We start from the raw sequence: 14,925 nt of genomic DNA, 5'->3' as shown, positions 1-14,925 counted from the left end.
AAAAAATGTTATTTTATAATGTTAATGATTATAAAAACAAAACTGTGATCAAAATGTGATAATCGATCAAATACTCAATTTGTGTTATTTTATGAATAAAAAAATGGAATATATAATAAAGTTATGAATTTTACTTCATAAATATCCTATATAGTAATTAAAATAACAATTTAATAGTAAAATTTGATTACATTCATTTTAGTTAACATTCATTTTAGTAGAATGGGTAGACTCGCCCCATACGAGAGATTTGTCAGCAGTTCTATAAAAATATACAGTAACAGCGTAACTGTTTAATATTTTCTAAAATCGATTTCACAGCTTTAAAGAGGGATAAATAGCGATTCCGAAACACCTATTAAAAGCCTTTTCTTTAATATTTTCAAAAGTTTGTCCATTTGAAAGTTGACAAACTGAAAAAATGGGTAGACTCGCCCCGGTTTACGGTAGTTTGTTTTTTTAAAACATATTTTAAACTGAATACCCTATTCTACTACCGCTTCTTCTATACATTTTCTACTATTTAAAATTATTTGTATAACCTATATTTTAATTCTTATTTTTCTAATACGAATACTCTCCAAATCTGTCGCATTTTAAAAGTTGCGAAAGTTTAATATTTTGATTTAATCTTCGATCAAATGTATTATGCGTCTTTGTCAAGTATAATAAGCGTTGTCAATTAAGTGGTAGACCACTTTTTTTAATCATTGTAATTTATTATGCTTCCATTAGCAGGTTTAAGAAAGCTAAATACAATTCCCAAACCAAGTTTAAGAAAGCTTGAAGTGTCTATAAAGACATATATATCCGTCGTTGAACAGCAGACCCAATTTTTTGGTTTACGACTACTAATGTTCACCTCCGTAGCCTTGTAATTTTGAACCAATCCAGAAGACAAGGAGACTCCTGGATCAGTACCCCCAGAGGAGTTTATTAGCTATAGGAACATGGAGGTCTTTGCGACGCGACAGATTTAACGTGCATCAGTCACCATTTACTACACGGGGAGTCTTCGGCCGACTGGAATCGAACCCACGAACTCTTGGACATGGGCCCAGTGCCCTACCAACCAGGCTGTCCCGGCCTTCTATCGAAACATAGGGGAGAAAAGTGTTTGCTTTCCTTCAACTTGTTTTCTTTGTACCTAGTATTGAACTCTGTTAGCTCTACTAAATCAGAGGTGCCCACTCTGAGATACCAAGGAAGGCAAATCACTGTATAATTTGTCTAAAGTAAGAACTCCCCTACCCATTCGTCTGGACGCGTGGCGGTAACTATGGTAACAAGGTATATCTACTTCAAGTAGGGGTGTGGGATTATTTTTTAGAACAGGTTTTAGCTCGGGTTGACGAGAGAAAGGGAATTTTTTTCTTCGGTCTACAGTGTTAGCCCAAGAGTGAAGAGAATCTACCCTCCTTGAAATGACCTATTCTTGTTTCCATAGCAGTAGACGACCTCAGATTTTGCGGCGAGGGGAGTTCTTACCGTAGACAAACTAGAGATATTTTTTTGGGGGGGTGGGGCGTATAATTTTGTTAATATTTAAGATATTTTTTGTAATTTTTTAACACTAAATTAGGCTTAAGGGATATTTTTAAAAGAATTTTCGATGAAGGATATTTTTCTAGTCAAATTTATTACATACTTGATGCTGAGATTTATAATCCCATCAGTCTGCTTTTGTTTTTAAATATTTTCCGATGTTGAATGCTTTTTGGAAATTTTTTTCAGCTAAATTTATCTTATCTTCAATTTCATACAATTACGTGAAACAAATATGAGAAACAAATATGAAATATGAGATTTCCATCAAATTAGAGTGAATTGAATCGGTTGTAAAATTCAAATAATTTTTAATGCTGCTACTACTATTTTGAGAGTCCTCTGTAATTATGTGTAAATTGTTTGGATCAGCGGTTCCCAATTTTTTTTCGGTTAAAATTACCCTAAATGATCAACATTCTTTCGACGGAACCCTGACTTTATAACTGAAGAAAGTATCTAAAGACAATTGTGATCTATACATAAGAGACAGCTTTATTTTAAAATATTTAATAATAAGAATAGCATTTTTTTCATCGTTTTATCACTTATAATAAGATTTCATATCCGACAATTGTAATCACAGTTCTGTGGCTGAAACTAGTCTTGTTATGAATTTCTTTTTTAGCCGGAAGATGATTTTCGTGAAAGTGAAAACTAAAAGGAATTGCTAAAGAGGTTGAAAAATGCTAGTAGGGAACTATCTTTCTTTATTAACAAACTAGTTATTTTATTTTGGGTTTGAGAAGCGTACTATTGCAATATTTGATAAATGCTTGTCCTTTTCATAGTTTATTCAATAGATTGTTATTTAAAAATTATGTATTTGTTTTTCTTCCCAAGAGAATGTGCTATTTCTTTATCATTGGCGTTTTACTTTAAATAACATCGTAAAGGTAACCAAAATAACATGGTTTTCGTGTAAGTGAAAACTAAAAAGAATTGCTAAAAAGGTTGAAAAATGCCAGTAGGGAACTATCTTTCTTTATTAACAATCTAGTTATTTGATTTCGGTTTGAAAAACGTACTATTGCAATATTTGATAAATGCTTGTCCTTTTCATAGTTTATTCAATAGATTGTTATTTAAAAATTCTGTATTTGTTTTTTTTTTCTTCAAGAGAATGTGCTATTTCTCTTTCATTGGCGTTTTACTTTAAATAACATCGTAAAGGTAACCAAAATAACATGGTTTTCGTGTAAGTGAAAACTAAAAAGGATTGCTAAAAAGGTTGAAAAATGCCAGTAGGGAACTATCTTTCTTTATTAACAATCTAGTTATTTGATTTTGGTTTGAAAAACGTACTATTGCAATATTTGATAAATGCTTGTCCTCTTCATAGTTTCTTCAATAGATTGTTATTTAAAAATTATGTATTTGTTTTTTTTTTTTCTTCAAGAGAATGTGCTATTTCTCTTTCATTGGCGTTTTACTTTAAATAACATCGTAAAGGTAACCAAAAATATATTTAAATGATGAATTATTGGTTGGGTCCAAATAAAATTACAGGTTTCAAAAATGATAAAAAAATAAAAAAAAACTCCTATAAAAACCTAACCTCTTTCACGGAACCCTAGGGTTCCACGGAACGCCATTCGGAAACCACTGGTTTATATATTCGGAGATTATGTTACCCCCAAGTGCTAGAATTAAGACGATGATTTGAACCGGATATTTGACTTTTCTATATTTTAGGTCAAGGTCAAATGTTACACATTTTGACTATTATGGGAGGAGTGAACACTCTTCACGAGATGATCTATAGAATGTTATTTTTAGTAACTTTATTCTAAGCTGTTCGATGAAATTAATTGATGATCGAAATTCTTCATTTGTCATTGCGGTTATTAACCTCAAAATGGGGAGTGATTTTTCACATCAATGTTGTCATTTAATTCTCTTGTCACGTACAGAGAATTCAGGCCAAAAGCGGGTAAATTCTTTTGTGCAAAAAAAATTTGCTGCAGTCACAAATGACAACTGTTCTATAAGTTATGAATATTTATCTCAACAATATCAACTGTTTTAACAATATCTGAATTTATCAACTGTTCTATAAGTTATGAGAATTCAGGCCAAAAGCGGGCAAATTCAGTTGTGAAAAAAAATTTTGCTGCAGCCACAAATGACAACTGTTCTATAAGTTATGAATGTTTATCTCAACAATATCAACTGTTTTAACAATATCTGAATTTATCAACTGTTCTATAAGTTATGAGAATTCAGGACAAAAGCAGGCAAATTCTGCTGTGAAAAAAATTTTGCTGCAGCCACAAATGACAACTGTTCTATAAGTTATGAATATTTTTCTCCTTTGTCAAATTTAATCTGGTAAATCCGAAATATTACTATTTAACAAGTAAACCGACATTTTCAGATCCACAGTTAGGCCTCGTTGGAGGGGATGGACGGTGGGTATATGTCCCCCTCATTAATTAGAAATCTCTAAAAGTCCCCCTCGATATTCCAAACAAACATCGAAAATTTTCAGGAATCATTATCGATTAAAATTCACCAAACAAGAAAGGAATAAAAATAATTAAGCTTTTAGCAGATATTTATCAGATATGCATAAGAATTTTTTTTCGTATGTGTGAAATTTAGCGAACTGTTATGATTGTGTATGTTTATTTCGTCATTCGCGTGCAGATCATCGGGCTACCGAAGCAGGGGTGCCATCTCCTCTGCAGAGAATCAAAATTGTGATGGCATGTCTTCGGATCATCCTCAGGGATGGTTCCCAGACCGTCACCAATAGTCCATTGTGCAGCTGTAATGCGACGTAAATGAACTGCAACAACAATGTTAATTTCGTTCCCCTCAAAAATTGGAAAACTGCGATGCCAATCAATCAACGGGTAATTCTTTAAAATGTATTATTTTTGTTTATTTTGAGTCCATTAGTAGTGGCTTCTAGCTTTTTAACTAATCAGTATTCATGTTTATTGGTTTGTTAAAGGCAAGTGCCCATCATGGGTGCAAGTTTGAAAAAAGGCCAAGACTGAAATTTTTTTAACTGAAATACCTAACATACACAATACCCCCTCGACATATGCAAACTGTCTAAGAAAGCTTTACCATAATACATCAAGTTTAAATACTGTACAAAAAATATTTATTCATCTGTCTTTTGATAAAATAACAACAGGACATAAGAAAGTAGACCAATAACGTAGACCTAAAAAATATTTTTATGGACAGAAAAAAAAAAAAAATTCCGATTTCCGTCTTCGAGTCAGTCTTGTTTCCGTCTTACTTCCGTCCGCGGACATTTTCGAAAGACGGAAATCCGTCCTGCTGGGGACGGAAGACTTGCACCCATGGTGCCCATTGTGAGAGAACCAATTTTAACTCTTAACTAACAGGGTCTACAGCACGTGGATTAAATTATAAGGTTTCGCTCCCCTCTCTCTGTTTTACGTTACTCTTAGGGGTTATTTCTTTCAAGGTCATTTTAAATTTTAGGCGAAGCAAAAATTTTATCGGAAACGGATTTTATCGGAAACAAGTAAAATACAATACTTAGAAAATATATTGAGTGACAGAAAAAAAAGACATAAGCAAAGAACAAGAATGGATATAAGAAATATGCTGCAAATAATTATATTATAGTAAAATATAAAACCAAACAAAATATAGCATTTTTATTCATAAATTAATTTTTCATATAAAAGCAGATTTCTGTTGCAAGATAAGTCTTGAAAGTCAAATCCAAATAAAAATTCACTATAGTTCTTGCGAATCCTTCAATCTGATGTAGCGAATTGTAGAAAAACTTTTTTTTTTCTAAAAGGGAAAAAAGTTAACGCTTTTCAGGATATATTTTTTTTTGCCTTTAGGTAAATTAAAATACTAACTAAATAAAAAATTTAAGAAAAAAATAGTTACATTTTTCTGACATTTTGAGAAATAGAAGCAATCAAATATCGAAGTCGAGAAAAAAACCCCGATATATTCAAATGAATTTTCTTTACACTAAGTGTTGACGCATTGCCAGTTTTTCAAAGTTTGAATGCAAAATTTCTAAAATATTGATAAACATAGAAAGTAAATAAAATAAAATTCAGATTGTATCAAAACAAATTAATGTGTACGTGCAATGTGTATGTTAGTTCCTTTCCATGTACGCGAATTGCAAATTATTTTCTTTTAAAGACTTGTTTTATATCTTTCGAGGAAAGTAGAATGATCCTTCTTATGATCCTCGGTCAAAAAATATATTTTTTCCATTGAGTACGGAATTCAGGTTTTGGTAAATTTAAACGATGGTATTAAATAAGACAGTAACAAAAAAATTGTCATCATAAATGAAAATGTGACCTGTAGATGTCGCTACTAAATACATGGTTCAATCCATGGCATGGTTTAATCCAAGGTTTAATCATAGCGAAATAAAACTTTATTATATTTCATGGCTTTTAATTAGATTTAAATGAATTACAGAAATTATTTCTTCTAATCTATAAAGAATTTTATTTTTGAGTTTCAAAAACTAATAAATGTATTGAGAATTTGGTTACGATATTAATAATAATTGTTTAAAAACGCGAAGAAATTTTGAAAAGAGAAAAGTTGGCATTAATCAGAATTATTCAAGTGTGTGATAGTTAATATTGTTTGTAATTAGCAAATATTAAAAAAATATGAGAAAAAACCTAAAAATAGCTTATTATTATTTAACATAGAGGGCGCTTTATAAAATGTATTGTTAAATTCACAAATTTTCTTCGGTATTGGTGGCACCATCTATGTACTTCCATTCAAACAAAAATTCCAATATTTTTTAATAAAAACAGTTTTTCTTTTCTTTTTCCCATTTTTTTTTGCCCGAAAGGCTACATTATGAATATAATGTAATTATTTAAAAAGTTTTATATTTTATGTATGTTTTAACAGAAGGCACACCAGGTGATATCGTAGAAAATTTTTTAACAAATAATTAGTTATAACTGGCAAGGGAGAATCCAACTAAAATTAACAAAAACTATATATTTCTTTACAAAAAGGGTTAAAATTCAGTTTTGTCATTTCATAACACATTATGTATCTGGAATGCGACTTATAAGCTGTAGAATGTCACAGTTACTCTTTGTGTAATGTTACAATTGATCCTTTATTTAAATTTTTTCTTTTAATTTTTTTTAAACCTTCAATCACGTATAATTTTATAACAGTTGGAGTTTAATCTATGCAAAATTTTAAGTGATTTTTCTGAAATTAAATGGTTTTTTCTTAATTTGAACGCAAATATACTGAATATATTTCGTCTGGCAAAAATTGCACTTTTCTTTCCGAAATAAATCTTTACTTTCTGTTCACCCTTCATTGCTGGTCAACGGCCATTGCACTTCCTGTGGGTTGCCCCTATTACCCTTTCGTTTCTCAAGATCGCCAACTTGGAGGTGTTAACTCTTTTCATTTATTTTCTGGGGGCTTATTTAGCCGATTTTAATCTTCCGTTTTTCAAACTCTCAGCTCCTTGAATTTTAATTGGTTATCGTTTGTCTGGAATTGTTTGAGTCAACGAACTGTTCTGAATATTGCAACCATGGAGTGTAGAGTATTCATGATTGCAACACATTCACTCTCAGACTTAAATTCTGGCTTGCTCTCACCCTGATGCTGACTTAAGTCCGTATCGAGGGATTTAAAAAAATTTTTTTTTTTAAAGATTCTCAAAATCTCTATTTGTAATTTCAATGTCATTTATATCTATTTCTTTATACCTTTAAAATTTTCTGTAATATTTAAGATCCTTTCAATTTAAGCGTTTCTTCTGTATTTGTCTTCTTATCACTATTTAAATTTACCTTTCTCTTGTATGCTTTATAATAAATTACGTTTATATGCAAGCCTTTATAAAATTTCAAAAGCTACTTATTTGTCACCCATTTCTTGAAAGATTTTAGGTATTTGTTGAAATGCTTTCTAACTTCATGCTCGATTTTCTGTTTTGTAAGTGTTTTTATACTATAAAAATTTTTTTTTTGTTTTAAAAATCATGTTTGTGTTATGATACAAAGGAATAAAAGTAACGAAAATTTGTGTTGAATCTAAGGTATTTTTTTTTATTTTGATGCATTCCTTTCTTTAATTATCTCCTGTATGCTGTGAGTACATCTTTTGTTTTGGGGCACATATTTGTTTTTAAGTGGAAAAGTTAGAGATTAAGTTAAATGCTATGCATGGATTTGGATATGACAAGTCATTGTCTTATTATCACAAAAGTTTATTTTTTGTCCACACACACCTTATTCCAAATTTAATGATACCGATATGTTCAATGATTACCCCCCACGTTGTGAAACCATTGAACCTATTGGGTTATTCTTACTACACCATGGCTTTGTACTGCCACTTTTCGCAAACGATCACGTTACCCTTAATTTAATTACCACTAATTAATGATCCATCCTATTGTTATTCTATTTGTTTGTTCTTACTTTGAAATAAAATGATTGTTTGATTTCCATTCAATGACTATATCCAAATACAAATTTCATTTCTTTCCATTTCAATACATATAATATTATTATTGTGAAATATCATCGAATATAGTTCCGAAACCATTAAATCAATCATCGTACAGTGCACAATAAAAACAGACCTCCCTGAATAACTTTTGATCGAATGATCTGATATTCACGTTCTAGGACTTATTCTTAATGGTTCAAAGAGGTGACCTCAAATATGCTAATTATTTAGTGCAGACGATATTTTTAGTTACGAAATTAGACACAAAAACTAAATTTCTTTGAATAAACCTACCTTTTTTTTAATGGATTCGGGAGAAATCATGAGTACGTTCGAAAGTTTGGACTCCTGTATGTTAATTATACTTTTTGCGTATTTCGCCATATCTCGAGAACTTTTTAAGCAAATTGAAAACTTTTAGCACACACGTATAAAATTCGTTGATCCAAAGATAATTCTATGCAAAAAATAAATTTCAGAAGACATTTATTATTTTTTATTATTGTATTTAATAAGTCAAAATAATTTTAAATTGAATAATTTTATATATAATTTTTTACATTGTTTCAAAGTATGTAAATTTACATGGAAAAATACAAAATTTGAGCTCAATCGGTTGAATAGTTTTTGAGAATTAGAATTTAAAAGAAGTCGTATATTTAAAATTCGATTCCTCGGGAACGATACAACCTATTTCGCTCAAATTTGGTATTTTGCCATGTAAAATGACATACTTTAAAATAATATAATAATTGTATACCTTACAATTCAAATTTTTTTCGACTATAATTTAATAAAATGATAAAAAATTATAGACTTAAATTATTTTTTGCTTAGAAATATCTTTGAATAAACGAATTTTCTAAGTGTGTGCAAATTTTTTTTAATTCGCTTAAAAAGCTCTCGAAATATGGCGAAATACGCAAAAAGTAAAATAAACATTTAAGGGTTCAAACCTAGAACAGCTCTCCTGACCAAACTATGGAGACCATATCTCCCAGATTGCGTCTACTTACTTGCCCCTATATTTTGGGGTAAGATATCCGAATCCGTGGAAAAAAAGGTATGTTTATTTAGAGAAAGTACGTTTTTGTGTCTGATTTCGTAACTTAAAATATCGTCTCCACGAATTAATTAGCATATTTGAGGTCACCCTCTCGAACTATTAAGAATGAGTCTTCGAATGTGACGATTTGATCATTAGATCAAAAGTTATCCTGTTTTTGACGCACTATACATCATCCCATCTATTATCTTAAATAAATAACTTAATTTTATTTGCAACAATGTACAGTCAATCATTTATTATTTTTTTATTTGTAACATAGAATGTCCCATTTTTGAAGAAAAAAAAATTATTATGATTAATTTCGTGTAACTTGGGAAACTTGAGCTTTCATCTTATTTTTCCACTGACAATTTTTTAAAAAATTAAATAAGGATTGCATTTGTAAAATACCGTTAAAAGAGAAAGGTTAGATAAATATATTTCGGACAGCTAGCAAATAAAACTAATTTTAATTAAAGTTCGTAATTTCAAATCGAAAGTGTAAATTATTTGCGAGGGAAAATCCAATGTGATATGCAATACTCTAACTTAAAAGAAGGAAAATAAATAAATAACGTTTAACGGAATATCTTGTATAATTATAAAATTAATAAAAATATTTTATTTTATCCTTAACAGGCGTTCCTTCATAACCAGCCTTAATATATTTTTAGAATCCGGGCACATCAGTAAGCTTAAGTGTTGGCCCATTACGAATCAGAAACATTCTATTAGCGAGGGGGAAAAAACTATTGAAATCTAACTAAACGCTAGTGGGGAAGGCGGGACTAAAAACACCACACCATCCAGTTTCACCCGACAATCAAATAGATTTTCATGTTCTTCACCTCATCTTCCATTTATAGTAATTTAGCAATTTTCCATAATAATAACCATAATGAATCTTCGAAAATTTTAGATGACTTTTCTTTAAATAAATTTTTTTTTATACTCACAAGTTAGATAACTGGTTTAATTTTTTTACACAAAATCTAAATTTTTTAAACTTAAAATTTTAGTTTTAGGCAAATTTCACAATAATTTTAATATTTTATACATCACTATATTAATTTATATAATTTTTTTGATGTAAATTACACAAAATTTGAATATCTTACTAGTAGTTTTTATTGCCTTAGTAATAAATTAAGAGCAAAAGTTTAAATGTCATAACTATAAATGCATGAGGCGTCACCCTTCAGGGTTTTAAATTAATAAAAGCCCACCATATATTTCTTTTGCATATAATGAATGTAAAGTCGTTAATTTTATTTTGAAATTTATTGAATAAAAATCGCGGTGAAGCTTGAATAAAATTACATTTTCTGAAATACTTGAGATTCTCAGACTTATTTTGAAACTTATAAATGCTTTTAGAAATAATAATTAAGAAAATAGAGCTTGAGCCCTCTTTAAATATATCATCTTAATATGGTTTTATAAATTGGTTTATAAAAGTGTTTTTTAAAACTAAGTTTTTAGCATAATTCTGAAATAAAATCATACGTTTAAGAAGAGTTATAATCTTTTTTTAACCAATCAAAGTAGATCACAAATCTTGATATATGTAATTAAAGAAGAAAATATAGTTAGCTGCGGCATCTAGCGAATTTAGTTAAAATTTATTTTTAAATTTTTGGTCGTATTTATTTACCGTTTTTATATTAAAGTGTGAAAACTTTTCAAAGCTCTCTAGCCAAAAAAATAAATAAAATATCAACAGTTTACGTGAACTGCACTTGAGGCATTAACTATACACACCTATAAAAACTTATCTGTGCTATAGAACGGACAAATAATTCCCTATTTATACTTTTTAGTTTTGCCTCAACTTTAACATTACATAAACTAGATTAAAAAACTAGATTATTTTAAAAACTAGATTACAAATACTTTTCTTTTTCAAAAAATTTCACTTCTTTAAATTGACAAATTTTTTTCAACGGATTCGGATTCTAATATATAGTGGTTAGCCACTATCTGGGAAATATAATCTCAATGGTTTGGTCAGGAGACCAGTCTAAATTTTCGACCCTTTAATGTTAATTTTATTAGTTTGCGTATTTCGCCATATCTCAGAAACTGCTTAAGCGAATTGAAAAATTTTTGCACACTCATTTTAAACTATGTAATTTTACATGGTAAAATACAAAATTTGAGCGAAATCGGTCGAATAGTTCCAGAGAAATCGAACTTTAAAAAAGTCGTTTAGTTAAAAATTCGATTTCTCAGGAATTATACGACCGATTTCGCTCAAATTTCGCCATTTAAAATTATATACTTTAAAACGATACAAAAAAATTTATACCTTACAAATTCTATTTATTTTTAATGATCATTAAATTAAATAAGAAATATTTACTTAAATTTAGTTATTGCATGGAAATATCTTTTGGCAAATGTATTTTATAACTAATTGTGTGAAAAAATTTAATTCGCTTAAAAATTTCTCGAGATAAGTGGAAATTCGCAGAAAGTAAAATTAACATTAAGGGGTTCAAACAGAACCAAACTATGGGGACCATATTTTGGGGGTCAGAAATCTGAATCCGCTGAAAAAAAGGAATATTTATTCAGAGTGTACTTTTTTGTGTCTGCTTTCGTAACTTAAAATATCGTCCGCGCTAATTAATAAGCATGTTTGAAGCTACCTCCTCGAATAATTAAGAATGTGTCCTAGAACGTGAAGATCCGAGATCATAAGTTACTCAGGGTGTAAAAGTTATTTTTTGGTGTACTGCACAATGAATCAATTTTAATTCACCCATTACTGCTTCTCGGTGAAGTAAATCACACTGGAAAATTTTTTTCAGAGTGATGCTCCTTGCTTCATATGCTCCAATCCCTTGATGAACTTTTCTCTTTGATACTTAATCTGAGGACATCATTTTATTTACAGTCAATACAGCACAGGGTATGATTTTTTTTATTTTTTATTCTATAATGTTGTCCTAAATTTACAAGTTAGATATAATTATTTTATCGGATCCAAGTTCTCTCAATTTTTTTCGTTCTTAAAAGTGTTCTTTAAAAACAAGAGAGCGTTAAAAATGAACGCTTTTTTTGTCGTACGAAGGATACCAAAGAACCATACGGATTTATAATACTGTTCAATTTTGTCTTTGAAAAGATATAAAATAATATTTTACAAATTGTTTTTAAGAATATTTGCTTTTTTTCTTCTCAAAGACAAATAGCTTTTTATCCTGCATATTATATACGTTTAACAAAAATAAATTTCGACCAGTACGAGAACCAAGCAGGGTGTTCCGCAAAGACCGCCCTTAGTTTGCCTTTTCAGAATCCTTATAAAAATGAAAACAAAAAAAAGCATACTTATTAATATTTAAAAAAAAAACACTATCAATCTTTAATCAATTAGCAAAAGGCGAATGTAATAAACAGCAAAATAGGTTTTATTGGCTGTTGAAACTTGAAAGTGTTTCGAATTACCGTATTTCGATTCCTCTCAGTTTCCTTTTGCAATCAAACCTGTCTTGCTTAATACTTCCCCCTTCCTGTATCGTGATTTATCAGATTTCGAGAGCTTGTTTTTTCTTCGTTTAAATATTAATTTGCGATATCCAATGTACATACTTTTTGTTTTCCTTTTTAATGAGAATTCTAAAAATACATACTAAGGGAGGTCTTTATGGAACACTAAGTATGTATAAACTTAATACGACTGCAAATGGTTAGAGAAAGTAATGGTCTCATGTTATGTTTTAGAAAATTGTCTATTTCAATGGCAAATTTAAACGTAAGGAAAAAATAAACCGGGTGTACCATAATTACTTCCCTTATTATATAATTATAGGATTGTTGAAAAAAATACACATCTTAGAGGTCACAATTCAATATAAAACGAGGAAAAAACAATCAAATCCTGCTTAGTTGCCACACGAAATTTTAAGGTGCTTCTTCTAATAAACGCCTTTTGTTATCTTCGGTAATCTAACATGTTTCACAATCGCCTTTAAAATTAATTTGTGAAACCTGATGTGCCAATTTCTTGACTTCATGTCTGACAAGGATTCAAAAATTTATAATTAGGGTGGTGATTTTAGACTACTTTGTAACGTACATCATTTAGCTTCTTAACTAAAAATATAAATTTTTTTTTAATTAAGTAATAAAGGAAAAAAACTAATAAAATTTTAAAAATAGTTTATTAAAACTACATAAAGACCAATAACAAAAACAATGAAATTTTGATTCCACTAAATTTAAAACCACTATATTTGACACCATATAATACATAACAAATTTGATACCATGCAATAAACTTTTATGAATAAATCTTAAGCAATGAGTGGTATTTTTAGTGGTATAAACAAGTTGTAATTCAAATGTGCTATTCACAAAAGAGCTGACATTCGAGAAATTCACTCACATTTATGCAGCATAGAAATATTATGAGAAATTAAATATTTGAAAAATAAATATATAATATTACCCAAATACACTATTTACAATTAAAAACGGAAATTAACTGCGAAAGAAAAAAATACTTTCATAAAAAGGAAACAGTTATACATTCACAGAATCTCATCTTAAATTATAGGAAAGACAAGTGACAATTGATTAAATATACAATGGTGAGAAGTAAATTGAAAATAAAAATTACTTATAAATTATATGAGCCTTATTAATGTGTCAATTGGTTCAATTTCTTAGATCGATTTCCGATTCTTAATAAAATTTGGTACATAGAAAAACTTTTCAAACAAACAATTTCAAATATTTTTATTATTTATCATATCTCTAGTGATAAATGTAAGGAGAGGGGGGAGGTGTAACTAGTTCTTACTTTTTTTTCCTATCATATCTGAAGGTTTTATAATTTATGATCGTTTAGTATTGTTGTTTTATTATTATGCATATTATTAAGAAAAAGATGGATGTTAAACATTATACCCAATATGTTATTAACACGTGTTGACAAAAATGTATGAATTAATTAAAGTTAGAAAAAAATCTTAAGATTTAAAAAGCAGTTACTTATTTAAATATCTTACAGAAATAATAAGTTTAATTAAATGTTTTTTAAACTATAACTTACAAATTAATTTGCATATACTCAGCAAGGTTGCTCTTTGTGCCAAATGTTATGTCGTAAGAAAAGAAAAAAATTATAATTAGTAAAGAAATAAAATTTTTTAAAGCTTTATATATACTGCTGAATCAATATATTTATAATTTATATAGATTGCTGAATCAAAATATATTTACCAAATCATATTTCAGTACATCTTTTTTGTTTGGTCTTTTACGAATACAATAATAAGAAATATTCAGAAGTTACTAAAATTAGGAGAAAACAAAAAAATTATAGTATGAAATATAAAAATAAAAATTTTTTGCATTTTCTAAAGCATTATAATTCATGCAGAATATTCATTTATATATTGAAAAACGTTCAGATAAATCGAATTCTTATATTTTTAGAACATTTATTTTGCTTGGCCTTTTACGAATATTAAAAAAGAAGAAAAAGAATAATGAGAAAAAAGTAGTAGACGGAAAAAACATTCTTCATGCTTTTATTAGTAACAAAAAGTTATAAAATACCTGCGCATGAAATTTGATGAAAAAGTACTGTTTCTGTTTACACAAAATATCTCATACATAAAAAATGCTGATGGTCGACAATTGAAAACTAAGTTACAGTTTTTTGTTGAAAACTAAGTTTTACAGTTCAAATACATGAGGAAAAAAATACTGATCAAAATAAAAAATTGACAAATATGAAACACTTATAAAGCTAAATTGCAAGAACGTATAAAAAATAAAGTTTAATACATGATAACCACCAAACATATTATTTACCATATAAAAATTTAACAACGATTAAACTA

This window comes from Parasteatoda tepidariorum, chromosome X1 (assembly GCF_043381705.1).
Source record: "Parasteatoda tepidariorum isolate YZ-2023 chromosome X1, CAS_Ptep_4.0, whole genome shotgun sequence".
Lineage (NCBI taxonomy): Eukaryota > Metazoa > Arthropoda > Arachnida > Araneae > Theridiidae > Parasteatoda > Parasteatoda tepidariorum.
Note: the sequence above shows the minus strand (reverse complement) of the source record.